The sequence below is a fragment of the Lissotriton helveticus genome, chromosome 5_1 (genome assembly GCF_964261635.1).
Source record: "Lissotriton helveticus chromosome 5_1, aLisHel1.1, whole genome shotgun sequence".
Taxonomy (NCBI): Eukaryota; Metazoa; Chordata; class Amphibia; order Caudata; family Salamandridae; genus Lissotriton; species Lissotriton helveticus.
In genome coordinates this window covers 946,122,186-946,150,129 of record NC_136065.1, presented here as the reverse complement: position 1 = coordinate 946,150,129, position 27,944 = coordinate 946,122,186, and the positions used below count along the sequence as shown (strand labels likewise).

The window sequence follows — 27,944 nt, the reverse complement described above, 5'->3', positions numbered from 1 at the left end:
ACCCAGGACTACCAGAGTGACTCCAATGGCTAGTTGGCTGGCTTCCTGATCAAAGCCTTGGGGACAGAAAAGGCTCCAACCATCCTGAACTTGCACATAGACACAGCCTGAGTGAGTTCGAACCCTCCAATTGGTGCCCCCTCCAGTCCAGTCCTGGACCTTTGGTGGTTGTGCTAAAGATGCACAGATAGCCAAAATCCAAATTTCAGACATACATTTTTTGGCTAAAAACTGCTATAAGAACTGAGAGAACACTGGGACTAACATGCTCGTCTATCTGCCCAAGGTGCATCACTTGGCTTGACTTCCAGGCAGCTCCGCTTACGTTATTCTCCAAAGCAGTAAATTCTGTTCAGTGGTCCTTTGGCAAACGGGTATCCGTCATCCTAGAACTCTCATTGGCTGAGCTTCCGACTTTGTATGAATGTAGAAATCTGCACCACGACTCTGTGCAGCAGATCCCAAATGATAACACTCCCTTCTTTGATACCACCTGAAGCCTTACCCCACTGAACTATACCTTCTCAGAACATTTTCGTTGAAAACTCATCTAAGTCCGATGGAGTGCCTACAGGACCCAATCCACTTTTTATATTGGACTCCTGCTCCATCGTGGTCGGCCATATTTTTTTACTTTGACCTGGTCTCACGTGACTAGATTTCCGCAGTTGGTATTTTGATCATTTAGGCACTATTTTGTCCCATAATCTTAAAAATATCATAATTCTGGTTCTGCTGATTGGATTTTAGTCATTTGGTGTCAATAATGTATTCAAATTCACTATATTTTTCTAAATTGGTAAAGGATTTTTCTTGGGTTGCATTTTCACTTTATTGCTGTCTGTGTGCTGCATGAATAATTTAATCATTGTCTCTAAGTTAAGTTTAACTGCTTTTGTGCCAAGCTATCAGAGAGTTAAGCACAGGTTAATTTAGTGTGGTTCAACCGGACAGGGATTTCGGCTGTTGCTCAAACAGGGACCACACCCCTTTAACCTTTACCGCGCTACCGCGTTTTCCCGCTGTGCGCTGGAATTTGAAAAATGCGCGGTTTTGACAAAGCCAGCTCGTCATCCGCGTAGCGCAGGTAACGCCCATGACGAGCTGGCTTTGTCATCAGCGCTCAAGGGGTTAACCAACAACTCAATTTCACACAAATGGGCTAAAGAAAAATATGTTTCCTTCAAAGATTACTAGGAAAACCTGAGCCCTTTGTCACAATCTATAGCCAGTGTTTAATTTGTAAAAAAATAAATGCCTCGTCAGGAAGCAGCTTGCACCAGCCCATTTCTCCTGTAATGGAGAGGGTGTGGCCTAATGGCCAGAGCTGTCGACTTCGGAGCTGGGGAACCAGATTCCAGTTTTAGCATCGGCTCAACATTCTGAGATTCAGGGATAATCACTTAATCTCTGAGACAGGCGCGGTGCGTCCATTGGGGCGTAGGGGCGTAGCCCCACTAAGCCCCATGGACCCACCGCGTTGTCAATACAGATAAAAATAATAAAACAATCGCGCTACCCGCCGGCCGACTTTTCCGGAGTGCGGAGGGGGTGGGGGGGTGAGGGGGGGAGGGTTAAGGATTGGCTTGCTGCGCAAGTAGATTTCTGGGCACAAACTAGCCCGCGCATGCGCAGATGGTTTCCCTGTGATTTTCCCCTTAGAGAGAGGACCAGGGGGCGGGCCGCAGCCCCTGGGGTTGCACAGGGCGACTGGGCGAGCAGTCATGGTGCCCCCCCAGCCAATCCTGGCGCCCGCTCGGCCAGGGAGACCCGTTTCGTTCACACTCAGGTAAACACACTGTCATTTTTATTCATTGTGGTTTCTCTAAACATTGGTGAGATTAAATAGTGTACTGGTAATTAAAGAGTTTGCTACTGTGCCATAATTTAGACTAACACTGTCTGCGCTGCTCAGACGTAATGTGTGTTCTTCTTTTCACGTCATCCGGTTTTCTGGTTCTTGATGCTGTTTATCACTGAAGCTCATTTTGCGCAGCTGGGCTGTTTTTGAGCACATTTTAGGACTCCTCCGGGAGTTCCGCAGACTTGAGAAATGCATTTTTTGCTCGGTAGGCTCGGCAGAGGGTCCTGTAAAGAGTATTGCTGATGTGTTGTCTTAATCGCCGGCATTCCGGGAGTGGAATTCTCTCTTTTTGCAGTTGCAAACAGTGTTATGTTTGTAAAACGTTATGCCCCCCAATAGGCTGTTGGGGGCATAACGTGCTACAAGGTCATCTGAAAACAAATGCACTGATTAATTACCCCAGAGACGGCATATGGTGGGTGCATGAATGAATGATATATGGATGCAGGATGGTTGGGTGGATGGATGGGTGGATGGATGGGTGGATGCATGAATGATGTATGGATGGATGCATGCATGATGGGTGGATGCATGATGGATGGATGGGTGGATGCATGAATGAATGATGTATGGATGCAGGGTGGATGGATGGGTGGATGCATGAATGATGTATGGATGTATGGATGGATGCATGGATGCATGCATGATGGGTGGATGCATGATGGATGGATGGGTGGATGGATGCATGAATGATGTATGGATGGATGCATTCATGGATGCATGCATGATGGGTGGATGCATGATGGATGGATGGGTGGATGGATGCATGAATGATGTATGGATGGATGCATTCATGGATGCATGCATGATGGGTGGATGCAGGATGGATGGGTGGATGGATGGATGGATGGATGGATGGATGGGTGGATGGATGGATGGGTGGGTGGGTGCATGAATGAATGATATATGGATGCAGGATGGGTGGGTGGATAGATGGGTGGATGCATGAATGATGTATGGATGGATGCAAGGTGGTTCGGGCTCGCTCGCTGCGCTCGATCGCTGCGGTGCAATATGCAAATTAGTTTACGCCTCACCACTTTCAAATGTCACCAGCCGCCCCTGCTCTGAGACTACCATAAATAAATGTGAAGCTGTAGTGCTAATGTTGTGATTATGTGCTGGTGCCGAGCACCGGAAACCACAGACTCAAATTAAGCACTGTCTATAGCCAGAGACAATAAAAGAATTAATTTGTCAGCCAAAGACAAACCACACTTAAACATGTTCAGCTTTCACAGATTCACTTTTTGCCCTTTTATTTCTTTCCAAGGTTGCAATTAAAGAGACAGTTTAACCCACCTAATGCTGCTTTTGAGTAATTGCTCATCAATCAGCTTCTTGTTCCGATTCTCCAGGTAAATACCGCATGTGAATCAGTGCTTAGTTTGATCTGAAGTTGGTGGTGTGGCCCATCTGACTATTTCTGGGGTCCAGACCTGATTTGTCCACAACAGACTCTGATTCAGAGCAAGAGAGAATGAAGAGACATGAGATGGAATCAAGACTACACAGCCCTTGCATTCAGCATCTCTAACATTCAGTAGTGTCGGCTGCGGTCTGAGAAAAATGTTGGGCCCTAGCACTTATTCTTTAACTTATTAAGCACTGCCGTGAATAACCACCGCATCATCCTCATGTCATTGCCATCGACAAGGGCATAATACGTGTCTCCACCAGTCCATGCTTTCACAGGGCATGGTGGCAAAACTGTATTAGTCCAAAGCTCTCAAATGTCTTTTGATTCTGTGTAGTGGATGAGTTATCCCACTGTGTCCTTATTTGAGTACAGTTATAAAGAATTATGCCACATTTTAAATTCCGATTTGTTCATGTTTTCTGTAGTTTTTAATTTATATTGCAACTGTGTCTTTAATGAATCCATATTCGAGTTTATGTTATGAAACAACCTTCCATGGAGTCAACATATCATGTTTATTGCTGTTGCATGTAATCTCTAGAGGGGACCTCCTGCTGAGTGGGAAAAATGTCAACAGTCAGATAAGAATCCTTTATAACATTGCTGTTTATCCTATTGCAAAATGTAAAATAATGAGAAATGCTGAAAAACTGTTTGCATGAGGTACAATTCATAAAGGCATTTTAAGCCATAAACGTGTTTACAAACGAAAATGCTTTCATTTGTGGTTGCAAGGAATTCACAAATGAATCCGGGCAGGAGTACATTGGTTTATTTCTGCATATTTCTATGCAAGATGGAGGAGAAATGCTCAGTGGTAACTTGCGCCAGAGTGGGAAGTGTGCAGGACAAGGTTACCCTTGTAAGAATATGAATGCCCACAAAGTTGTTAACTTCTATGTATTCGCATACTCCGAGCTGACTCTTTCCCACCATGTAAATGGTCAGAGATCTTCACAGTAAAGGTCTAGAGTAAGTCTCTATTCAGGGTAGGGGGCAAAACGGATCATCTCCAAACTTCAAGGCTATGTAGAAGAACATGTTTATGCATGGGGAGAAGAAAAAAATATGAAAACATAATATGCATTTGTCACATTTACCCAGTGCTTACGTCTGTGCAAAGTAGTTTATGCACTGGGGAAATGGGAACCCTGGCAACATGTCACCTGACATTTCAAGTGGGATACCTAGAAACCTTTTCTTTCCCAGCATGTTACTGGCAATGTTTGTGAATTCCAAAAAGTATTACATCTGCACCATTAGTCGGAGTACTGTTATGGGTGGAGATATAGGGCCTTATTATGAGTATGGAAGTCCTCCCGCCGACAGAAGGCCAGCCTGTAATCCATAGCAGGTGCTGCTGTGGCGATCTCACGGCAGAGGCTGTATAAGGCTCATAGGTAAGCCTTAACTGCAGAAACTGCCATGAAAGCACCTACAGCACATTCCAGCACGGTGTGACATGCATGTTACACCATGCAGGAAGTAGGGTGCAATTCCAGGGGGACACAGCATGTGCACCCTGCATGTACCCCTAGGAGTGGCAGTTGCCTCTCTGCCACCCTTTTCATGGCGGGCTCACCGCAATAAAAGGGGCAGGGGACAGGCAATTTGTAATATGCATGACAGTGCTTCAGCGGCACCGCCAGCATATTGCCGCCCCCTTCCACTGCATGACCACCGGCAGACCCAGCAATCCTGCGGTCGTCCAACCTCCACACTCTCAATACTGCAGGCGGACTTGCAGCGGTGGCGGTGGTTGGACCACCTCCGCTAGTACAGCGGTCCTGTGGACCACCGTACTCATAATATGGCCCTTAGTTCTTTTTTCTTTAATTGCGCTATACTGTATCAAACAGCTGTGTGGCCCCGACTACAAAAGCAGCACAGTAATGATGACATAGGCTCTAGTTACACAATAACGCTTTTTTCATAATACTCCTCTGCATCGCTCGGTGCTGTTTCTACATAGGTATTGGTATCAATTTGTTTTTGTATAAAATAAACGAGCAGTGTGGGGAGCGCTGTCTGTTCAGCATGCGCAATTGGCTTGCTGAAGAGGCTTCTGGTGTAGCATAAATCAATCAACCTACTGTGCCTAATTTTTCATGACAGTCAAGTCACTTCAATACAGGGTATACTTTCCAGCAGCCAATACTAATACAAATTACATAGTTGAGCAAACAAGATTGTCTGGCTAACATGTACCGTTCTGGACTGGTGCTAGCTTGTGATGTGCTTTTCAACTCTTAAACACTTAAAAAGTAAATATTTAAGAGTAAGCAGCACCCTCATCTTTAGTCGACAATGTAAAGATTAACATGTGCACTGTTTTTATTAATGATGTGCATAAGCAATAAGCTGACAATGTTTGCCAGTCAGTCAGCGTGTTTACAGTCATAGTGAGTGCAAAGGAAAAAAATACAAAAAAATACAAGATATACATATTTATCCGTAAGTGCAGGGAGTGGGGAAGTGAGGCATCGGCACAGAGGCACAAATCCTTAGCCTCCTTAGAGCGTAAATCTTTAAAACAAAGCTTAAAGTGATGTTATAATAGGTAGGACGCTAAGATTTTAGCTTACTTTAAAAAAATACAAATTTACTGAAAAAACACAAAAGTTAAAGTGAAGTTTTAGTGAGGTCTTGTAAAAGTAAAAGAAACTATTGTTTTAAAACAATACAAAATCTGAACTTCGCCTGTTAAGGTTTACTGAGCTAACTATATAGAACTCCAACCATGCACTGCTTATGACCTCGCATATTACATCGCACATGACATGTTAAATGATATCATTTATGATATCACTGATATCTCAAATGAATTAATTCAAGATATCACTGATGAGGTCATACAATCAGTGTGACACCATCCTAAAGGGTCTGTGGACCCTTTGAAGTAATTCAACATGCTACAGCTGTGGCCAATATTTCTATTCACATCAACATTATTACCCACTTAAACACTTCACATGGCACACAGTTTTAAGTCAAGAGGTTGACAGATATTTATTCGCGACTGTCAAGACAATTTCTGTAAGGCCATATGGACATAACTCCATAGTTTTGTAAGATAAACTGCGCAGGTTCTTGAGTTGGGCACTGTGGCATACAACCTTAGGGACATGTTTACAAAATCCTTGAGGGATGAACTACCTCTAAGTGGGATACCCCTACATTCTACACTATTCAACAATCGCCAATGCCTCAACATCTGAAGTAAAGTTCTGGTAAAAAAAACATCCACACTTTCTAAACATCCTTAATAAATAGAAAGATTTTTTGGGCTAGAAGGATTTATCTCTTGGCTAACCTTTCATGAAGGCAATAATTGTTTAGTCTCTTCCAAATGGTAGAATCATTTAGATCTAACGTTTACTTTCTTGCGAGAGGCATGTAGATCTCTGGGTGTAATTCTCTAGAGACATCATTTGGTATGATCTTGGGGTGAATTTTGATCGAATGTCCACTCCTCTGTAGATTTTCAACCATCTTGAACTTCTCAATTTGTAAATTATCTTTCTCATTTCTGAAATAACAGATTTCATGCTATGCTTATAAGTGACATGTAATAAGCAAGGGTGCAGTTCATTGATGATTACCATTCAATGGCTTGAGTCATGACGTATCTCCTTAGAGAGAGAAAATATTTTTGAACAGCAACAAACAACAAAGATTGGCATAATTAAAACCACCTTGTCAATAGTGACCAAACATACTCTATGGGCAACCTTTTAACTAAAGTTTTTCGATGGGAAATATATACAGCATAATTGATACTACTGAAATAAGGGTAAAGGTGGCAAACCAAATTAAAATTCAATTAGATTATTTAGTTTTATTAACAAATGAATAGTGAACGTGAAAAACAGTATATTCTATCTGCCAATGCCAAATGTATGCACTAATAGGTCGGTTCTTAAAGTTCCAAATCGTAGTTGGATGCAATAAGACCTACCTCATGTATTGAGGTATGTTGCAAATTGAAACTCACTACGATTGAATGCCATAACAATGATGATGGCCTGCTAGGTTCAGCAGATGACCATGGCTGTGAAAAATAAACCAAACTTTTATTTGAAATACAGCCAGTGTTTCCTAAAGGAAACAGGGCTGTGTTTAAAACAGAACAGTTTTTGTTTAAGTTTGTTTGAGAGTTTGCAGTGGTCCCATAAACCACTGCCTACTTCCCAAAACCCAAACTTGTTTTTTTTTACACAAATTGTATTTGTCAAGTTGCACATGTATTGCAGAGCTCTGTACCCCAGAGACAGCTGCACAATCCAACCATACAGATATGATGACTTTGACTTTTTCAAGTGAAATCCAAACATATATATCTAACAATGAAATTAATACCCCAACTCCCCCCCCCCTGATCGCACAAGTTCCGCATAGTCCTGACCGCAAAGTATAATCATAACATATGGGGTGCACCCCTCCAGCCCCCCGCATCATATCCCCACTGACCAAAGATGCACATATGAGTTATCCCAAGGGAGGAACCTCTGTTGCTGATGGCAGATCTAATAACAGCCTGATAATCCGCCCACCGTTCCCAGATCTTGCAGTGTTTGTATGGGCACCCCCTAGCGACAAAGATAGGTTGTTCCCGCCGCATGAAGAAATCCAGCCCATTTTTCCATGCGGCAACTGATGGGGCCCTTGGCGCCTTCCATGCCCTGGCAATGTCCCTTTTCGCCAGAGTGAGACCCAGTTGCATGAGGTGTCGCTTATAAATGTTGCCTCCTATTCCCTCCATGACATGAAGTAGGGCCAGCTGCGGTGTGTGTGGGAGCTCCCACCCCAGGACCTCCGAAAGACAGGCAAACAACCCCCTCCAAAAGCGGTCACGGGAGAGACGCCAGACTGTATGAATGAATGTACCCTCCTCTCGACTGCAGCGAAGACACATAGGAGGAATGATCAGTCCTGCCCTCCACAAACGCCCTCGAGTAAAGTAAACCCTGTGTAAATACTTGAACTGGACAAGGCAAAGTCGCATTGCTATGGCCGCCCCGTGGGGCCGCTATGGCCTCGGTCCAGTCCTCCTCCTCTAGTGTGCCTACGTCCTCTCCAAATCCCCCAAAGCTTCTGTAGAGTGGGGGAGCAATGTGTAACCAGGGACTGGTATATCCGGGAAATTGTCCGGTCAGTTAAATCTCCCATGAAGACTTTTGCCTCCAGCGGATTACATTTGGGCAATGACTCCCGACCCGCCAAGCTGGGAGACAGGGTATGTTGAAATTGAAGATAACGATAAAACTGGGACTGGAGCATGAGGAATTCTTTCTGAAGATCTTGAAAGGATTTGAGCATCTGACCCCTCATAATATCACCCAGGACTGAAATGCCTATGCTGTCCCACCCCCTGAACCCCTGTAGGGCTGCCAGCTGTGGTAAACGGCAATTGTCCCAGAGGGTGGTTTCCCGGGTCAGCGTGTTCCACCACTCAATGCATCGCAATGCCTGTTTTCAAATCTGGAACACCACTTGGCTAACCAACAGAAGCAAACCCCGCAAGGGTGCCGAGTATAACATTGCATATAGTGAGCCGTGCCCCATGAGTTTCCACTCAACTGTATATGCCGGGTCTCCCCTATCGTTGTACCACCACTTGTTATGGACCAGCAGATACGATGCTTGATAATAAGAAAGAACATCGGAGGATTCTAACCTCCCGCAGTAGGTGGACAGAAAGCATGTGCGTAGAGCTACACCACCTTCGCCCCTCCCACAGAAACTGCCCGAGCGCTGCATTCTCCTGACAGAACCATTGGTGCGGGATCTGATATGGATGGTTTTGCAGCTGATAGAGGAGCCGAGGGAGCGTCACTGAATTGAATATCACCGATCTGCCATATAACGACAGGGGCATGCGAGACTAAGACTTGAGATCTTCGCGGATCCGCTCCCATACTGGAACCAAATTACGCTCCCAGGAGACTGCGGTTACATCCGATAAGAACGCACCCAGATATTTCAGTCCCCCCACCGCCAACTGAACTGAGGAAGCCCATGCGCCCATTCCAGACTGATCCCTCAGAACCCATAATTTCGAATTACGAGGGTTCATATATAGTCCAGAGGTCTCCCCGAAGATTTGCATAATGCGCAATAGCCGTGGGCCCGTCCTGTCCATATCTGTAAAAAAAAATAGGACATCATCCGCGTATAATGCGATTCTATCGGACAGGCCTGGCTCCCACTCGGATCCCAGGACCTGCGCACCAATACGCACCCATGCACCCAGAGGCTCCATAGCTAGCGCAAATAGGTATGGGGACAGAGGACTGCCCTGCTGCGTGCCCCATCTGAAAGAGAAAGTGTATGAGATCGCCCCAGCCACTCGCAACGACGCTGTCAGATCTGTGTATAAGAGCATTAAATATGAGAGAAAGCTTGGTCCCAGATTAAGTCTTCTCAACAAGGCAAATAGATACACCCAACTGAGGGAGTCAAACGCCCTGTCCATGTCTGCCAGTAAAAGCACCGCCGGTTCCCCCACCCGCCGGATGGCCGCCATCGCCACGTGCGCTCGCCTAATGTTGTGCTTGTACACCCTCTGGGCATTAACCCAGCCTGGTCAGGGTGTACCAGAGTGGAAATGTGAGGCAAGAGGCGATTGGCCAAGCCCTTGACCAGAACCTTTGCCTCTACATTTAAGAGGGAAATCGGACGATACGAAGCATGTTGATCCGGGGACCTGCCAGGTTTGTGAAACACCACCACCTCTGCATGTCTCCAGTCCAGGGGTAGGGAGCCCCGCTCCCGAGCCTCCTCCACCACAGGTCGAAAGTGAGGGGCCAGCTGTATAAAATAGTGCAGAAAAAATTCAGTGGGGAATCCATTGGGTCCCGGCACCTTTCCGGAGTTGAGCTCCCCCAGGGCCGTGCTCAATTCTTCATCCGTCAGTGGTAGCTCCAATTGCTCCCGCACCTCATCTGACACAGTTTTAGGTGAGAGGTCAGTTATGAATTTATCAATCACGGCAGCCGGTAGACATTCTTGGGGAGGGTACAGATCGGCATAATAGGCGGCAAAGCTTTCGGGCATCTGTAAGCAGCTCACCCTCTGGGCCCAAGACTCCTGGCAGGGTCTGGGAATGGAAGGTACCTTGACAAAGGTGTAGCATCTTGCTGGACTTGTCGCCCCATTGATATACTCTGCTACGCGTCGCCAGCCAAGCTTGGCCGACCTCGTCCATCAGAAGAATCACATAATTCTGTTGAGCCATCAATAAATGCCTCCTGAACTGGCCTCCCCCTGCCTCTTGCGTTCGAGTACCTCCATTCCTGCTTCCGCTCGCAGCAGCTCTGCCTTACGCTCCCTACGCGCTGCTGCACACCAGGAAATATTCACCCCCCTCAGTGTGGGCTTCAGTGCCTCCCACAATGTCTCTGCACTAGATACAGACCCCACATTAGCTAGTCAGGTAATGATCAATGGCTTCACTCATGTGATCTTTGTAGTCAATATTCTGCAAATGCCATACAGAGAGGGGCTACCTAAACAGCAGATTTCCACGACCTATCTGGACCGTGAGGGCCACCGGGGAATGGTCTGACAGGTCCTGGGGCAGAATCTCCGCCGACACTACCCTGCCCACCGCCACTCTGGGAACAAAGAGATAGTCAATTCTGGAATACGAATCATGAACCACAGACAAGTAGGTGAATTCCCGGCTATCACCGTGAAGTCGCCGCCATACCTCAACCAAATCAAGTCCCATCACTAAGGAGTGCAGTCGTGTGGGGCGACCACTCGCCGGAACAGCCCCTGCCCGCCATCTGTCCCTTGCCAGCTCCATGACATTGTTCCAGTCCCCACCAACCACAGTGAGTGCCTACGGCATATCCGTCTATATAGTTTTAAACATTTACAAAGGGGGAAATGGTCCCTGAGGGACCCCTTCCCATTTCCAAATGGGCCAAGCCAACTTGGAGGTTGCTAACTTTTCAATGATTTATGAACACTATTTCAACATAAATCATTAATTCATATGGATAGAAATTGCTATTTGGAAGGGATGCCCACAGCACATGCCTTACAAATAGTGATTCATTAAAATGGGTTTAGTACATTGCAAAAAGCACTTTTCAGTAGCAAACTCAGAATCAGATTTGCGACTGAAAAAATGCTTTGTACATCTGGCCCCTGGGTCAGTGAGCATTTTTATGCATGTGAATGCACTTACTTGCATAATAATGTGGAATGCAGCTGTCACTGCTGACCTGGCAGGACTTGATGAAGGATGACTTGTTCATTCTGATAAACTGATTAGCACTCATGAGTTGTGTTTTTTAATGCGTTGCTGGTTACTTTGTTGTTCTGGCAAAATCCAAAGCACGCACCGCTTGCAAAAGCACTCCCTGGTTCAACAAGAAATGCAGAAAAGCGCAGCACGCCCTAGCCAGTGCAATCAGATTAAAGATCCTCTCAAAGTTTCCCTAGCTAGGAAAGCCTACAAAGACTCCATCAGTCATGCCAAGAGGGATTGGGACTCTCAGACGAGGAATACTCTCCATGAAGCCTGACTGTTTAAAGATGCCATCATGTTTTGGCAACTTTTAGCGTACAATGGAGCTATGGTTCCAATTGAACAACATTGCCCCTCTAGTATGAGTTGATTCTTTTTCTGACCTCTATTCAGATGCTCCGACAAATAACCCCATTAGCCCTACAGTGATGTCACCCTGCCACACTTCCATAATGCCATTTTTTTTTCTTTTTTTTTTTTTATGAATAAAGACCCTTCTGGATCTCTGTTTTTTTAATAATACTGTTTTTTGATGAACATTGTGGTATCATTCTCAGTGGTACATTGTCTAAGGGTCTAACAGAGTAGACCGGTACTATATATATATATATATTTTTTTTAAAGCAAGATTTTATCGAAGTTCAAACATCATACAATCCACGCCTACAACCCTGAGGCCGGCTGTTAGTGTTATATGGTTCTCAGTGTCCGTGAGTTCGTACAAGCATCAGGCCATGCATCAGTGTATGACGTATTTACGTTATTATCTTGCTTTTCTTTTTTATAGTAACAACAACTTAACTTGTGGCTCATCAAAAGCTCATATATCAGACTATGTTTCATAACTCTTACATTTTACCCTATTCGGCCTCTTAGTAATGTGGGATATGGGCATCCTTCCCCCACCCGGGTGGTCCACAATCTTAGTCTAAACAGCAGTCAAAGCATCCCAAGTTTTAACAATGTCCCCGGGTAGTTACGGAAAATGATCAGTTTTCTTCCCCCTCTTCCTCAGAGCTATCCACCTCATCCTCTGACAACGGGTCACAAATGTCTCCCCTGTACTTGTTCCAGGGTTGCCAGACTTTATTCCATTTACGTGGGTTAGTTCTAGCTTTGTATACTGCCCTTTCTGTTACCATAAGTGTGTCTATGTTTCTGCACCATTGTGCCAGAGTAGGAAGTTCTGCCGCCCCCCACTTCTGCGCGATGTCACGCTTGGCCGTCATGATGCCAATCGTAGACCACAGCCGTCCGTGGTATGAGACGTCAGTTGGCCCCCATATGTTCAGTAAACAAACTCGGGGCTCAGGGGTCAGCGAGAGCTCCAAAGTTTGGGAAATGGTGCGCATCACCTGCTGCCTGTAACCCTCAATGGCCGGGCAGTCCCAAAGTGTATGTATGAAGGTACCCTGGTCTCCGCATCCCCTGAGACAGTGTGGACGGTCTGCTCTCCGCAGTTTGTGCAGTAAGGTCCGCGTGTAGTATATCCTATGTAATATTTTCAGTTGTATTAGACGGAACCTAGCCGACACCCCAGCCTCCCGTGGCGACGCTAACGCTGCATTCCACTCAGTATCATCTAATGCTCCCACGTCCTCCACCCACTTCTCTCGCAATTTCTCCAACGCATCGGGCAAATTATTCAGTAACTTTCGGTATGTGAGGGAGGTTGCGCCTTCCTGCATAACATCCGTAAGTAGGCGATCCTCAAGTGACGAGGATTCCGGGATATGCGTCCCTTTTGGGATAGCTGCCTGTAGAGCGTGAGTGATTTGGATATATCTAAATCTTTCTGTTGTTCCCATCTCGTAATGTTGTTGGAGATATGTGAATGGGACTACTCCTCCCTCTGACCACATGTCCCCGACTGTCGAAATCCCTATATTGTCCCAGTGGGTGAAGCCTTTAGTGCGCCTAAGGTGTCCCAGTGCTTTTGCATCCCATAGTGGGGTCATTTTTGTTATAACTCCTCCCCACTTAAGTCTCGCCTGCGCCCTATACCACAGTGTCACTACGTGTTTGGTGGGCCCTATGAGCTTTCCAGCAGCTCCCTTGTGATATAGCGGTGTCAGTAGGCTATTCAATCCCAATTGTGCTCTGTCCGCCATGAATGCCGGGTCGGTCTGTGGGGCGTGGAGCCATTGATTAATAATTTTAAGCTGTGCCGCCCAGTAGTACAATTGCAAATTTGGTAGCGCAATCCCGCCGTCATACCAGCCCCTATTCAGTTTTATATGTGCTATGCGCGCTGGGCGATCACCCCACAAAAGACCCGTCAGCACCGCCGTCACTTTCTGAAAGTAGCCCTGAGGTATCGGGAGCGGCGCGTTTTCGAGTATGTAGAGGAAACGGGGCAGTGCCATCATTTTGAACAGGGCCGCCCTGCTTAGTAAAGTCAGTGGAAGCCCCTTCCAATGTTTCACGTCGTTGCGGAATTTTGTGAGGGGGGCAGCAGGTTGGAGTCATAGAAGACCGCAGAGTCTGGTGTGATGTATATACCCAGGTACTTAAAGGCGGTGGTGGCCACTGCCAGAGGGCAATTGTCAGGAAGCACAGGGGGGGAGCCCTTCAATACATAGATTATCGACTTCGCCCAGTTAATAGTGTAGCCCGATGTTTGACCGTGCGTATCACATATTGCACCATAATGCCATTTAAAAAACATTTTATAATTCGTTTCAATTAACAATCATCAACATAAAACATACAGTATAAAGGATTAGGCAAGTGTTCACACAGTGGAGTCGCATAATTACTACAAATACAGCATTACTGTACATTGGATGCTACGGAGTAGGGCTCTCATCCTCTTCAACATTTCGGGGCATAATGCCATTTATGACATCTTGGATTGAAGAATCTCTTTCAGTTTTTGCACATGGAAGGGCAGCCTATACACAAAAAAGGGGTCAGATCTCGTCCTAACAACTACAGACTGATTAGCTTAATCGACTGCATACAGAAAGTCTTTTCCCAATGTTTGTTGGCTAAGATACAGGACAGGATGTTTGATGAACACATCCTTAGCCAGTACCAAGTGGGCTTTCGGACAAATATTTTCACCATCGAACAGGTGTTCCATTTCCTTTAGGTATATTGGCGTAGTGTTATAATTGGTAATGGCTTTGTACATTGTGTTTGGGGATCTCAGATCTGCTTTCGATATGGTACCACGTTCCACACTCTGGTAGTTTTTGCATAACATGAAGTTGCCACCAGACCTCTTGCCCTGGTTAGATGATTCCATGAGGAAAACTTTGCGAAAATCAGGTGGGGGGATCATGGTCAACTGATTGAGACAATCCCTATGCTGCGTGGAGTCCGCCGGTGTTGCATTCTGGCCCCTACAGTGTTTTTATTGTTTATATATTGATTCATTCTTATCGTTAGTTGAAGCTGATGACCCTTGGCTGCCTGGATACAAAATTCCTATCCTTGTATTTGCGGATGACACCTTGTTGATCTCCAAGACCCCAAGTGGGCTACAGAAGCTTCTACATCACTTTCAAGAGTTCTGTTTTTCTCGGGGTCTGGAGATCAACAGAAACAAAACCAAGTTGATCTCTTTCAACCCTTATTGATCATTCAAGAAACGTGTTGTCCTGGGGGTGCTCCTCTTGAGATGGTGGATAGTTTCACCTGCCTGGGTATTATGCTTTCTAAAAGCATGTCTTAGAAACCACATATCGATAAAGCTGCTCTGAAGCTTAGACAAATAAAGGGTGCTCTTTATAAAGAATTTTCTACTTCTTATACCAGACACATTTCTCCAGCACTACGTATCTATGAGACCAAGGCTCTGGCCTCTGCCCTTTACGAGGCAGAAGTGTGGGCCTTTTCCAACTTAGACTCACTCACTAGTGTGGAGAATACATTAATTCACAACCTTGCTTCTCTTCCCGCAGCACTAGCACTACAGGGTGTTATGGAGGCAGATCAATTCCACAAAGTAACATGGCTTTTGAACAAAAAAAAATCATTTAACACCTTAGGCCTCTCAGATCTCTGGGACAACCCTGCTTCTTTATTTTCCCCATCGTAGAAAGCATTGAAGTTACTCTACTGGGAAACTGTAGCGGTGAACGACTTTAAGAAGGCTGTCTTGTGACTTTTTTGATGTTAGCCTGTGCGTACATACAAGGAGTATTGGACTTGGTTACTACTCCTCTAAATCGGAAGTTATGCTTCGAGTTCTGAGTGGGTACCTTACTGCTGAAATATTTTACTGCTAGGTGGTCCACGGATGCTTGCCAAGCCTGCACACTCTCAGTGGAGAGTGTTGTTCATGTTTTCTTTGTCTGCCTAACCTACGCTCGCCCACGCAGCTCTTGATTAGCCCCCACTTTCAGATGCTCGGGCATGCACAATCACTGTGTGGCCCTATGAATTTTAAGATAGTATACCAGCCCCTTTGTCTCATTGGCTAAAATGTTGGGCGCAATGTAGAAACTTCATAGAGTGATCTATTCATTTTATGTAATTGTATGTGATTTATGTGATTGTATGTTGGCTATTTTATATATATTGCAACATCTGGGCTTTCTATTTTCTATGAATAGTACTATTTTATGTTTAATGTACAGTTTTAAACTATTTATTATGCATTTATATTTGGGTACTTGTGCTTTTATGACCCTAGTGGCCGAAATAAACGTATTTTGAAGTGAAGTGTAATTTGTCTACATGTAAAAGTGTGCTTGAGAAAATAAAGAAAAACAAAAGACATGTGAGGAGCAACTTAAGGTGTCTGTGGGCACATTGCCCTTTTATGAGCGCATATGACGAGCAGCAGCAAAAAAGTGGGCATAGTACTGACAGGTGCAAACAAAAAAATACATTTCCGAATGCCTAATGGGAGTGTCTTAATTGGACTCAAGGTCAAGATATGTAAAAGAATAAAACACCAACGTTTACAAATCTAACAAAGATGTTTAGTGAATCACAAAGTAACAGTAAAGTATTTGTGTAATTATGACAATCTTTGAGAAATTCCACTGGAATGTTTGATCTTTGGCTTGGTGTAGGGAGAGTCATTCCAAAGGCCTTATGTTCAATGTTATCTTTTCTGGTTCCATATAAAAGCACGGATGCCCCCTCATTTGGTACTTCCTTATCATATGAGTGCACTTTGAAGTGTAATAGTTACGAGATTTGTCAAGCAATGAAAGCACTCTACCTTTCGAAATGTGAGACTGTTTTGGGCTTACAGTAACTATAAAAGGCATTTCGAGAATCACTTTCATTTACATTTGGGCATAGGTTAGTTGATTGGTGATCTTTAGGGTAGAAAACTGCACACAGTAACAAACATTTCCTCGGTAGTGTGCTTATCTAGGGCCCGCTGTCTTTGTAGCATTGACTTTGTAGCGGTTCTCTGAATTTTAAAACTTTCTTAATTTCTGACGCTAGAATGAAAATACTGTTAACTCTTGTGTCTGTGTTCTTGTTGGAATTAAGTATCTAAGGAAAGCTGGGGTGCCAACTTTCCGATTTATCACTACACCAGTGGATTGTTGTACCTATAATTTTGCCCTATTTGCCTGTTATGGGTGGCCAATATGTTTGAAAGGCACTGTGATTTGGTGTCTTTTTACATGGATGGAAAACAGAGAAGTCAAAGACTGCAGTAGACACAACCGTGACTTGATTGATGAGTTGAATTCACCCTATGTCTGAGAAATGAAATATGATTGGGGGGCTCAAACGAAAGCGTAGGCACTTGACAAATGAGAATAGAGAATGCTGAACTCTGGATGTTTTCAACTTAAAAACCATGCGCCCGTTAATAGGTAGGCATGGAGGAAAAACTGCATTTAGGTATCAGGACTCTTTAAAGTTAGTTAATGTCTCTATTCGTAGTCTACAATGCAAGTGCATAGACTTTAAAGTTTCAAATATATCAACAATCCAAACCTGAAACTAGATAACTTACTTAGGACACTGGTGTGAGTGGGACAATTGTATATTTTTTTTGCTGAAGTACTAAGAAAAATCAGTGATGGACACTTGGCCACTTTACCCTCAATAGGGCTGAATCGCCATCATTGTAATTGTACTAATTTAATGGTTCGATCTTCAATTCTGCTTTTTAGGATGGAGATGGTAGTAAGTGATTTATATAATTAGACTCTTCATGGGTGTTTCAAAACATCTGTTTATTTTTCCACCTTTTAATAGGGTGATACAGTACAGAATATGCAAATATTCCCGACTTGTCAAAATTGTATTTTGAATTGTTTTAACGAATATCATCCACTTATTTTACTGGTCTACTGTAATTCTAGTCTGCCTGTCCATGTGGCTTTTGTGTTCAAAGTTCCCACCAACGCTTATCAATGAAAACTTTAGTGTAATTCAACCCATGGCCCCCAGTATTTTCTCAAGTATGTAAGTGGAATTTAAGAGTCGTTAGTGAGGATTATGGAGTGGCTTTATCACTGAAAAGCTAATCATCACAAATTCCAGAAAAGGTATATCATTCACTAAGACTCTTAAGTATGTGACACCTACCCCAAGGAACACATTGAAGGTAACAAGATTTGAGAATCCTATAACACAGATAAGATTTTTAATGGAAATTACAGTAACTTATATTATAAAAAGTGTGATATATCTTAAGCTAATGTTCTGCTGTCAGGTTTCAGTGCCAATCATAACAGTTTTAGTTAGTATTCTCAATGCTTAAGGGGCTGTTTCACAAAGAATTTTATGCAAGCAGGTGTGTCCTTTCTGAGGTGTGAATTACTACTGAATTTCCAGGTCTGATTTACTAAACAGTTTCTGGTAGTATCTGTTGTGCTTAAAGTCCGCAGGTGGTTGCGGATGGTGGACTCAGGGCACTCATTATTGGGGATGAGGACCTATTTTTCATGAAAGACATTGATCAAGAGAAATTGAGGGAAAGGCAAAAGCTGAGAAGGGATAAGCGAAAGATAAGAACACAGTGACAAAGGGAGAAAGCAGAGGTAAAAAAATTACCAAGAAGAGTTAAAAAAAGAGACTGAACGTGTAGAATTTGGTAAGATATAAGCATTAGGTATAATCAAGATTATTTAACCTCGGTAATGTGCACCCCTAGTATTCAGCAGCATGGAGACAGATTGTTCCGAAAAACCTTGAACCCATGAACTTATCCTGTTACAAATTAAGCACTGAATTGTTGTTTCTTACTCAAGGCTATGGTGTGAGTTGCAGATAACTTTTCAGGACTAAGACATGCATATTCACAGAAAATGCCACAATTAAGCAAAAGTAAAACGCTAACACTCACAGACAAATCTGTGTAAATCAGCCCGCTAGTCAATAGCCCAGTTTCAATTGCTAGTCTATTAAGTGACTGGTGTAACAAATTTAATAATGTGCAAATTATATGTATTTTAAATTAATAATAATTTAAATAGCTATGTAGACAAAATGCCAGTTAACCAATTGTAAAACTTATTTTTTAGGTCTGGTGCTAGGCAAGGACTTTTGATTTCACCAAAATGATATGTACAAACTTACAAGGGCTTTCATCCAGCCCTTTTCGTCTACTGGTCTGTTATTGGCTCCTTAACATTTTTCTTCTGCCTTCTACAGCATACAGTATTGAGCAATGGATAAGCCCACTTCAGCCATTGGCTAACTTCACTGTGAGTGACGGTATTCTGCTCTATAATAAGAAAACAGGTCCACCACAAAGTAGTTCCATTTAGTGACTCTGACTGCCATACCAATGTATGCTTTATGATACCAAGAAATATTTTTGATCTAACACAATGTTTTTTTTTATTTAGACTGATGAGGGCACAGCTGTTTCCCCAACAATAAAGTTTTGCAAAGACCATGACAAACAAAAACAAAACAAAGCATTGACAAATTCAAAAGACTGTCAGCCAATACCAGAATTCTTGGGTTTGCCAATGCTTGTCTCTTCTGTTGAGTTGTCTTCACCTGAAAATATGCAGGGTTAACACCTAAATATATTTATTGACACTGGTTTGTGAATAATGACAGCAATGATGTTCGTTTTTCTTGTGTAAAGCACTAAATAACAAGTGATAGAGTCAATCAATCAAATGATTGTCTAAAAAAGTATTTAAACCTGTGGTAGCCATTAACATTTTTATATCAAACTTTAACCCCACTTACTGGAATAATTAAATATTTTGATTTCAAGGGGCTGTGCAAACTAGGCCCAGATGAAATGTAAATTACTCCTGCGCAATTCATGTATTTTTGGAAACTTCCCGTTACGCTTATGCAAAACTTCTGAAATGCCGCCATTACACCATGTTGGGTAATTGGGTGCTATATGCAGTAATACACTAACATTTTTACGACAAGCACTCAGGAATTCTGAGAAAGGCCAGAAGGCGAGTAAATGTTGCTCAAGCCACTGGTGTATTTTGTGCTATTTTTACTGCGAAATGCATCCTTGCATTAAAATTTGACAGGAGGACACATTTCACACTAAAATATAGCTCTAATGATGGATTTGCATTTCACATAATTATGCATAGTTTTATGTCATTTTTCTGACATTTCACGTTATTGCCTAAAAGCAAATTACGTGAATTTCACATACACTTAATGTAAATCTAAGAGGCCAAATCATAAAAGGATTTATGAGCATGGGAAGTAGTACTACAGGAGTACTCATACATTCACTAATATGCATTTGTGAGTTAGCCCAGAAGCAGCCAACTCATTATTATTAAAAGTGTGAAAAAGGCACTGTTGTTTCCATCTGTTCTAATTGCATATGAATATTCTCTGAATATTCCAATTTCATTCCCATTTTAGATGTTTTGTGGCCATTTCCAAAAGCCTGTTAAGAGTAACAGAGAAGCTACTAAAGAAGGGGAGTGCTACTTTAAGAACTTGAAAATGCCTTTGTGAATAGAGGTGTTGCTTCTGTTGGCTCAGTAAATTAAGACAGATATACATAAGTGACATTCTCATCGGGAATTAACTGTTCACATTCAATCTACACGCTCACTTCTCATAGCATCCAAGACTCTTGCTCCTTTTAAAAGATCATTACTTGTGGTTGCTCTTTGCCGATCAATGTGTTTTATTGTGAAAATAAATGTAGATAAAAACGTATCCAACTGCACATTTATTGCTTTTTTCTAAAAAAAAAACTTCTACATTCATTTTCCCGCCACTTTTCACTTTCATGCCAGGTTTCTTTCACAAGTGATGACCAGCCAATTCAGATATGTACTGGTTCAGTTCTATGTGGATGTGTGCGATTGATAACGTGACTAGTGGAGGATGCTTGAAAAACACCCATTTAATGGCTGAAATTCACTAGGACAAAATGCAAGCTTCATGCGCATTTCTGCTTCAGAGACTGTTTGTGAATTATTTCAAAATGCTTGATCGGAGCAGGATAGTAGGAAATGCAACTGCTAATAAAACGTCTACTGAAATGAACAACTAAACCACGTGGCGATGGACACATGATACAGGCACAGCCCTAACATCCAAAGAAGCCCAGAGTTGAAATTAAAACCCGTAATGTGGCTACTTTCTTTGCACATCCAGTTATGCTAATATATGAAACAACAGCAACTTGAGGGGATCTCTGATTCATAAAGTCGGACAATTACTTTGAAGGAGAACAAGTCAAGACAGCTCTGAAAGGCACTAGTCTCACAGGGGCCATTTCCCTCAGTCTGCATGGTCGCTTGGACACATTGACACCAAAAATCCTTCTTCCCAAAACTAACACCTATTGCATCTAACCACATAGCTCAATATTAATTCATTCAACCTTCACTCGAGATCAGTCATTTAACCTTCAGTATTTTGAAGCTTCTGTACTCGGTTCAGGGGTCCTGCCTGGGAAGGGGTGTGAGTGTTCCAAAGGGACCAACTGTACCGCTTCGAAGCATGCTGTGCATCAAAAGCCTTTACAGAAGAAAACAGTGCCTTTTTTATATTTAAAGGCACATGTTGCCTCATTTGGGGGCACAGACCGCCACTTCATTTAGGGAACACAACACACAGCACTAACGTAAGCCCACGGTTCTTCTAAAGTGTGCTGCCATAGATTCAGATGTCTACCCACCACAGGAGACAGCATTGGAATATCAAGTTGAAGAGAGAGAGTCACCATTGTTTTAGTCTCACGTGTATATGTTTACCTGAGCTGTCACGGTTCATTGTACTTGACCTCTATGAATAGCAATCAACGCCTTGAACCTCTCCTCGTACCTACTGTACGTATGTACGTTTGCCTTAAAATACCATAAACTTGTAAAAGAAAAATAATCTGAAGCTCTCAGCATCTCTGTACACATCAACCACAAAAGATTACTTTTAGTGACACTTTTAATTAACTTTAGAACACATGTAGTGGTGTGGTACAGCAAAAAGACATATTGAACTACCCAACATGTTTGTGACATTTATGTTCATGCATCAGGAAGTCCACAATTTACAAAAATATTTGACTTTTTGCGCCATACATTGGCCGCTCATTTGCATTTCTTTTATTCTCTATAACTCCACTACAAAACAATTCAGACATTTTCAGGAAGGCTTCAAACGAAGAAAATACTTTACCTCTCCGTTGTTCCTAAAGAAGGGCACTAGATTTGACCACGAAGTTTGTTTCTCCGTGGATGCAGGAAAGAAGTGGACTGACTGAGACCCGTCTGTGACGCTGGGGCTCCCCCTCTGCCCTTCACTATCACTCCAGCTTCTTAGAGCCGAAGCCTGGCTCCGGGCAGCCTGCTCCAGACAAATGTTTTAACAGCCGCCTCCGCATCGTTATCAATGAAACAATCCAAATTGCGCGCACAAGAAGGAAAAAAGAGTATAGAAATGGAGGTAAGAGATAACTAGGAGCGAAGGGCACCGCCGGGGCGCCTGCCTAGGCAGAGAACGGTTTAAATACAAGTCTTTCGGCTTTTGCCAGCTGCGAGGGAACAGCGCTCTCTGAGAGGCTGCGGTGAAGTGCGCGCTGTCTTTTGGTAGCAGAAAGCCATGCACGGCGGTTCAGTGCACGATGGAGCACCCCCTCATCCTAGGCGGGCATGTAATGCAGCTCCTGATTGGTGATCCCTCGAGCCTCGCTCTCTGATTGGCCGGCCAACAATGAACTCTGATTTGCTTCTTTTCGTTTTCCCACCCTGTTTGTTTTCCTTTCATGTCAGATAGCGTGAACCTTCCTCTGCAGAAGACAGCTTGTGTCTGACTGCCGCACTTAATTTCAGCATCCAGCAAGCATAGGTTGCTATTTTTAAACGCCATCTAATTTTAACTATTCCAGGACATATTCGTGCGTCTTAAACACCGAAATGCTGATTGTGTTTGTCAGGTATGGAACGTGTTTAATTTAAATATTGATATTTTATTACTGTAAGCAGGGCAAATAAACACAAACATATCAGATAACGAATTACAGTGAAATGCATTAGGCCTGCTGGAACTGGTAATGGTTATCTCGGGCTTTGCAGCCCTCCTGGGAGAGCATTGATCTGCACGTACAGTATATTTAACGTGAAGCAGTGTAAGCTATTTATCAATGCTGATCATAACCCGACTCCCTTAACATATGTTATTTAATATCAGGAAAAACCGAGGCCAGCTCCTTTAGCAAGTTACTGCCTTTATTCTAAGAGCAAGTTTTTTAAGCCCACTGCGCTCACATCTGTAACATCCATTTACCTATATTATTAAAATGACAGAACCTCAAGGGGAAACGAATATCAGCTGTGACATGTTTAACAGTGCATGGTTTTGGACTAAACCAATAGCTTAAATGTTATGTTTATTTAACGCTGACATTTCCTGCAAAGCCTACGACTGTTTTGATGTATTGCAAACAAAATTCTTTTTATTTTTTAAACTAAGTACTCTCCTGTCTCCGTGCATGATTCTGTATTGATCGCACCTGACATGGATAATGCTTCTTCACCCCCGCCTTTCACATAAGCTTAGTTAAGGCATAGTTGCTCTCCCCCGGGCATAACCTGGCAGGCGTGCTCTTCTGTGCCAGTATTGACCTGACATGAGTGGTGATGAGAAAGAATGCTGTGGTAGAGAGCAAAGACAGCACTGAAGCAACGAGCCACGGCAGAGAGTAGCACTTCATTATCCTTGGGGTGCAACCAATTATGCTCATCCTTAAGCTTCAAACTTTATTTAATAACTTGGAATTTGTAGAGCTATTTCGCCATAAATTGGTACCAAACTTTTAGAAGAGCTGTGCAAATTGAACTGCAGTGGGGTCAAAGAAAGCAAATTCCCAGAGAGCGGGAAGGTATGTCCTTTAAAGAAAAGATGAAAGGAGTAAATTATATAGTCTTATTCCCTCTTTTGTTTTATAGGTGCAACACCTAATCAAAAGAGTGGGACAATAGCGGAACCAATAGGCGGTGATGATGTATTTGCATTAAATTCTGGCGAAACAGAGCTGACTATTGTTATGATCCCTACCCAGAGGTCAATTGATTGATCTAATGGACAAGCAAACCACAGGCTAAGTAGGAGGAGCAAGGGCGCTAATTTAAAAATATTTACTTCTGCTATTAAATACATTGTGTGTGCACGAGTATGCTGCTTACCAGATTAGCACAACCCTCTACTGTAACTTTTGAGGAAGCACAACAAAAATATACGTGCGAGGAGGTGAAGAAAACAATTAACACTGTAGCAGGATTCAGTATGTGTTAGCCTTTTAATGCACCAATATTGCCGACCTGTACATGATTAAAAAAAATGGGCATGTGAACTATTCATTAAATGAAGTCAACCTATTTCAGTGTTTCTAATGGTCCCTAGGGCACCAACACATCAATGAAAACAAAAATCGCCTCTGAACCCAACCCTTGCAATACCGTTTTCGAATTGGACACTTGCATGCACGATAAGAAGGGCTTGCATAAAACAGTGTGCTTATCTCAGCTTCTTCTGAAAAGTAAAACATATGAAACATATTATAAGCAACCTTTTAAACATTTTGTGGCAAATGTAGACACACCGGTGGCACTTGTGGATATCTGTGTTCCTTCCATGGGGGCTCAATCAAACCTGAGTAGTGTTTATGTGATTCCACCATGTAGTGATAACGTGTGCTTCACAGCAACCCATCCTAAGCTAATATGCAAGGGTATTGTGGTTTCAGATAGTGTGTCTGCGTTAGTGTAGACATGCAGTCCCAACTCTTGTCTGATAATAGGGAATAGCTGGTAACATTGTCGGAAATGTGTTGTGCATCATGCAAAGAAATACTTGGCAACAATCACCATATTCATACAAACAAAACCAGGATATCTACCACCTCTACCCATAGGTCCTAACATCTTTCGGGTGTCCCAATCCACATCACAGAGTGAACATTCAAAATAATGAAGACCACTTTCCATTGTGTGGATCACACATATGCAGTGATCTAGTACTCACCTAATTCTGAGCATAAAGCAACTGTGACTTGTTGTACTCAAAGTCAGGTCCAACCTATGATCCTGAATCAATACCTGCAGGCATATTGATCGGTCTCCCCTGGTGCATCATAAACCCAGAGAGAGGCAGATGCTCTATCTGGGAGAAGTCATGTAGTGGATATGCTCTTAACAAGATGAACTTGTAGTTTATGGGGCATCATTAGATTCAGGTAAATCTGTGTCAAAGAACAGTTATTGTCTTTGGTACAGAGATAGCCACATCATGCTGATACCTAAGTGAACTTGAAAAGCTACAAGATGAAAAAGAATGCAATGAAATGAATTGCAAATCACTGCCTACCCACATATGATGTGCACAACTTTCTCTCATGAAAACTCACATTCACCCCTACACACACACATCCACAAACACACATATGTATATATATATATATTTTTTTTACCACAAAAGACACCGCACTCAACAACTCCACGCTTTTTTAGACTTTATTCAGTGCCCAGTCTAACACCAACGCGTTTCAGCCTTGCGGCCTTGCTCACGGTAGGTGCCACTACTTTCCTGCAACTTTTTATGCTTTTTTCAGTTTCTACTACTCCCATGAATTCTGGGATATGTAGTTTTTAGTTATTTACAACAGTTCACCTTTGTTAGACAATGTCCCATTTTCAATTGAATTAAAAAATACGCTGTTACGTTTTTGTATTTCATAACTCTCACAAACCAATTGCTTTGAAGAAAAAATGGATATATACATTTAGGGGAAATTCATGTTTAGAGAAAAAATGCATAATTTTTCCATAAACTTGAGGTGTTGCCAATCACATTTGTATAGTACATATTTACATGTTGTAACCCTGTGTGGGAGGGTATACTCAGACGTGAGTCCCTTGCTCATTGCACCATCAGGATTCAAGCAAGCCGGGCCGACGAAGGCTGTGATGCCGGAAACCGGTCCCCGGAAACTTGTTTCCTTCCCAGTATAAGAATTGGCTTGGTAGTTTGGTTTAGCCCTGTTCCCATCATGCACTGGGACAGAAACAGACTAATTTGCATATAGCCAGGTTCTGAGCTGGGATGGTGCAGTGAGCTAAAAAACGGTGATGGATTAAAACCATGATCTCTTGACTTGGTAGGAGTATTCTGCATCATTCAGAAACTCTGTCCATCACCACCCCCTTTTCCAAAATCGATTTTATCCACACTATGTGTGGGAGGGTATACTCAGACGTGAGTCCCTTGCTCATTGCACCATCAGGATTCAAGCAAGCCGGGCCGACGAAGGCTGTGATGCCAGAAACCGGTCCCCGGAAGCTTGTTTCCTTCCCAGTATAAGAATTGGCTTGGTAGTTTGGTTTAGCCCTGTTCCCATCATGCACTGGGACAGGAACAGACTAATTTGCATATAGCCAGGTTCTGAGCTGGGATGGTGCAGTGAGCTAAAAAACGGTGATGGATTAAAACCATGATCTCTTGACTTGGTAGGAGTATTCTGCATCATTCAGAAACTCTGTCCATCACCACCCCCTTTTCCAAAATCGATTTTATCCACACTATGTGTGGGAGGGTATACTCAGACGTGAGTCCCTTGCTCATTGCACCATCAGGATTCAAGCAAGCTGGGCCGACGAAGGCTGTGATGCCAGAAACCGGTCCCCGGAAGCTTGTTTCCTTCCCAGTATAAGAATTGGCTTGGTAGTTTGGTTTAGCCCTGTTCCCATCACGCACTGGGACAGGAACAGACTAATTTGCATATAGCCAGGTTCTGAGCTGGGATGGTGCAGTGAGCTAAAAAACGGTGATGGATTAAAACCATGATCTCTTGACTTGGTAGGAGTATTCTGCATCATTCAGAAACTCTGTCCATCACCACCCCCTTTTCCAAAATCGATTTTATCCACACTATGTGTGGGAGGGTATACTCAGACGTGAGTCCCTTGCTCATTGCACCATCAGGATTCAAGCAAGCCGGGCCGACGAAGGCTGTGATGCCAGAAACCGGTCCCCGGAAGCTTGTTTCCTTCCCAGTATAAGAATTGGCTTGGTAGTTTGGTTTAGCCCTGTTCCCATCATGCACTGGGACAGGAACAGACTAATTTGCATATAGCCAGGTTCTGAGCTGGGATGGTGCAGTGAGCTAAAAAACGGTGATGGATTAAAACCATGATCTCTTGACTTGGTAGGAGTATTCTGCATCATTCAGAAACTCTGTCCATCACCACCCCCTTTTCCAAAATCGATTTTATCCACACTATGTGTGCGAGGGTATACTCAGACGTGAGTCCCTTGCTCATTGCACCATCAGGATTCAAGCAAGCCGGGCCGACGAAGGCTGTGATGCCAGAAACCTGTCCCCGGAAGCTTGTTTCCTTCCCAGTATAAGAATTGGCTTGGTAGTTTGGTTTAGCCCTGTTCCCATCATGCACTGGGACAGGAACAGACTAATTTGCATATAGCCAGGTTCTGAGCTGGGATGGTGCAGTGAGCTAAAAAACGGTGATGGATTAAAACCATGATCTCTTGACTTGGTAGGAGTATTCTGCATCATTCAGAAACTCTGTCCATCACCACCCCCTTTTCCAAAATCGATTTTATCCACACTATGTGTGGGAGGGTATACTCAGACGTGAGTCCCTTGCTCATTGCACCATCAGGATTCAAGCAAGCCGGGCCGACGAAGGCTGTGATGCCAGAAACCGGTCCCCGGAAGCTTGTTTCCTTCCCAGTATAAGAATTGGCTTGGTAGTTTGGTTTAGCCCTGTTCCCATCATGCACTGGGACAGGAACAGACTAATTTGCATATAGCCAGGTTCTGAGCTGGGATGGTGCAGTGAGCTAAAAAACGGTGATGGATTAAAACCATGATCTCTTGACTTGGTAGGAGTATTCTGCATCATTCAGAAACTCTGTCCATCACCACCCCCTTTTCCAAAATCGATTTTATCCACACTATGTGTGGGAGGGTATACTCAGACGTGAGTCCCTTGCTCATTGCACCA

General features: G+C 43.3%; 1 protein-coding gene across 2 annotated transcripts in view; it reads right to left on the bottom strand.

Annotated features, from left to right (window-relative positions):
- Positions 1-22,500, bottom strand: part of LOC144753450 (heparan sulfate glucosamine 3-O-sulfotransferase 1-like) — a 726,783-nt gene extending 704,283 nt beyond the window's left edge. Inside the window, exon 1 of one of the 2 annotated variants that reach the window (XM_078641137.1) lies at positions 22,102-22,500. The gene's annotated coding sequence lies outside the window, so the exon portion shown is untranslated. The remainder of the gene's footprint in view (positions 1-22,101) is intronic. The other variant, XM_078641138.1, reaches the window with a different exon arrangement.
- Between the last annotated feature and the right edge of the window lie 5,444 nt (positions 22,501-27,944).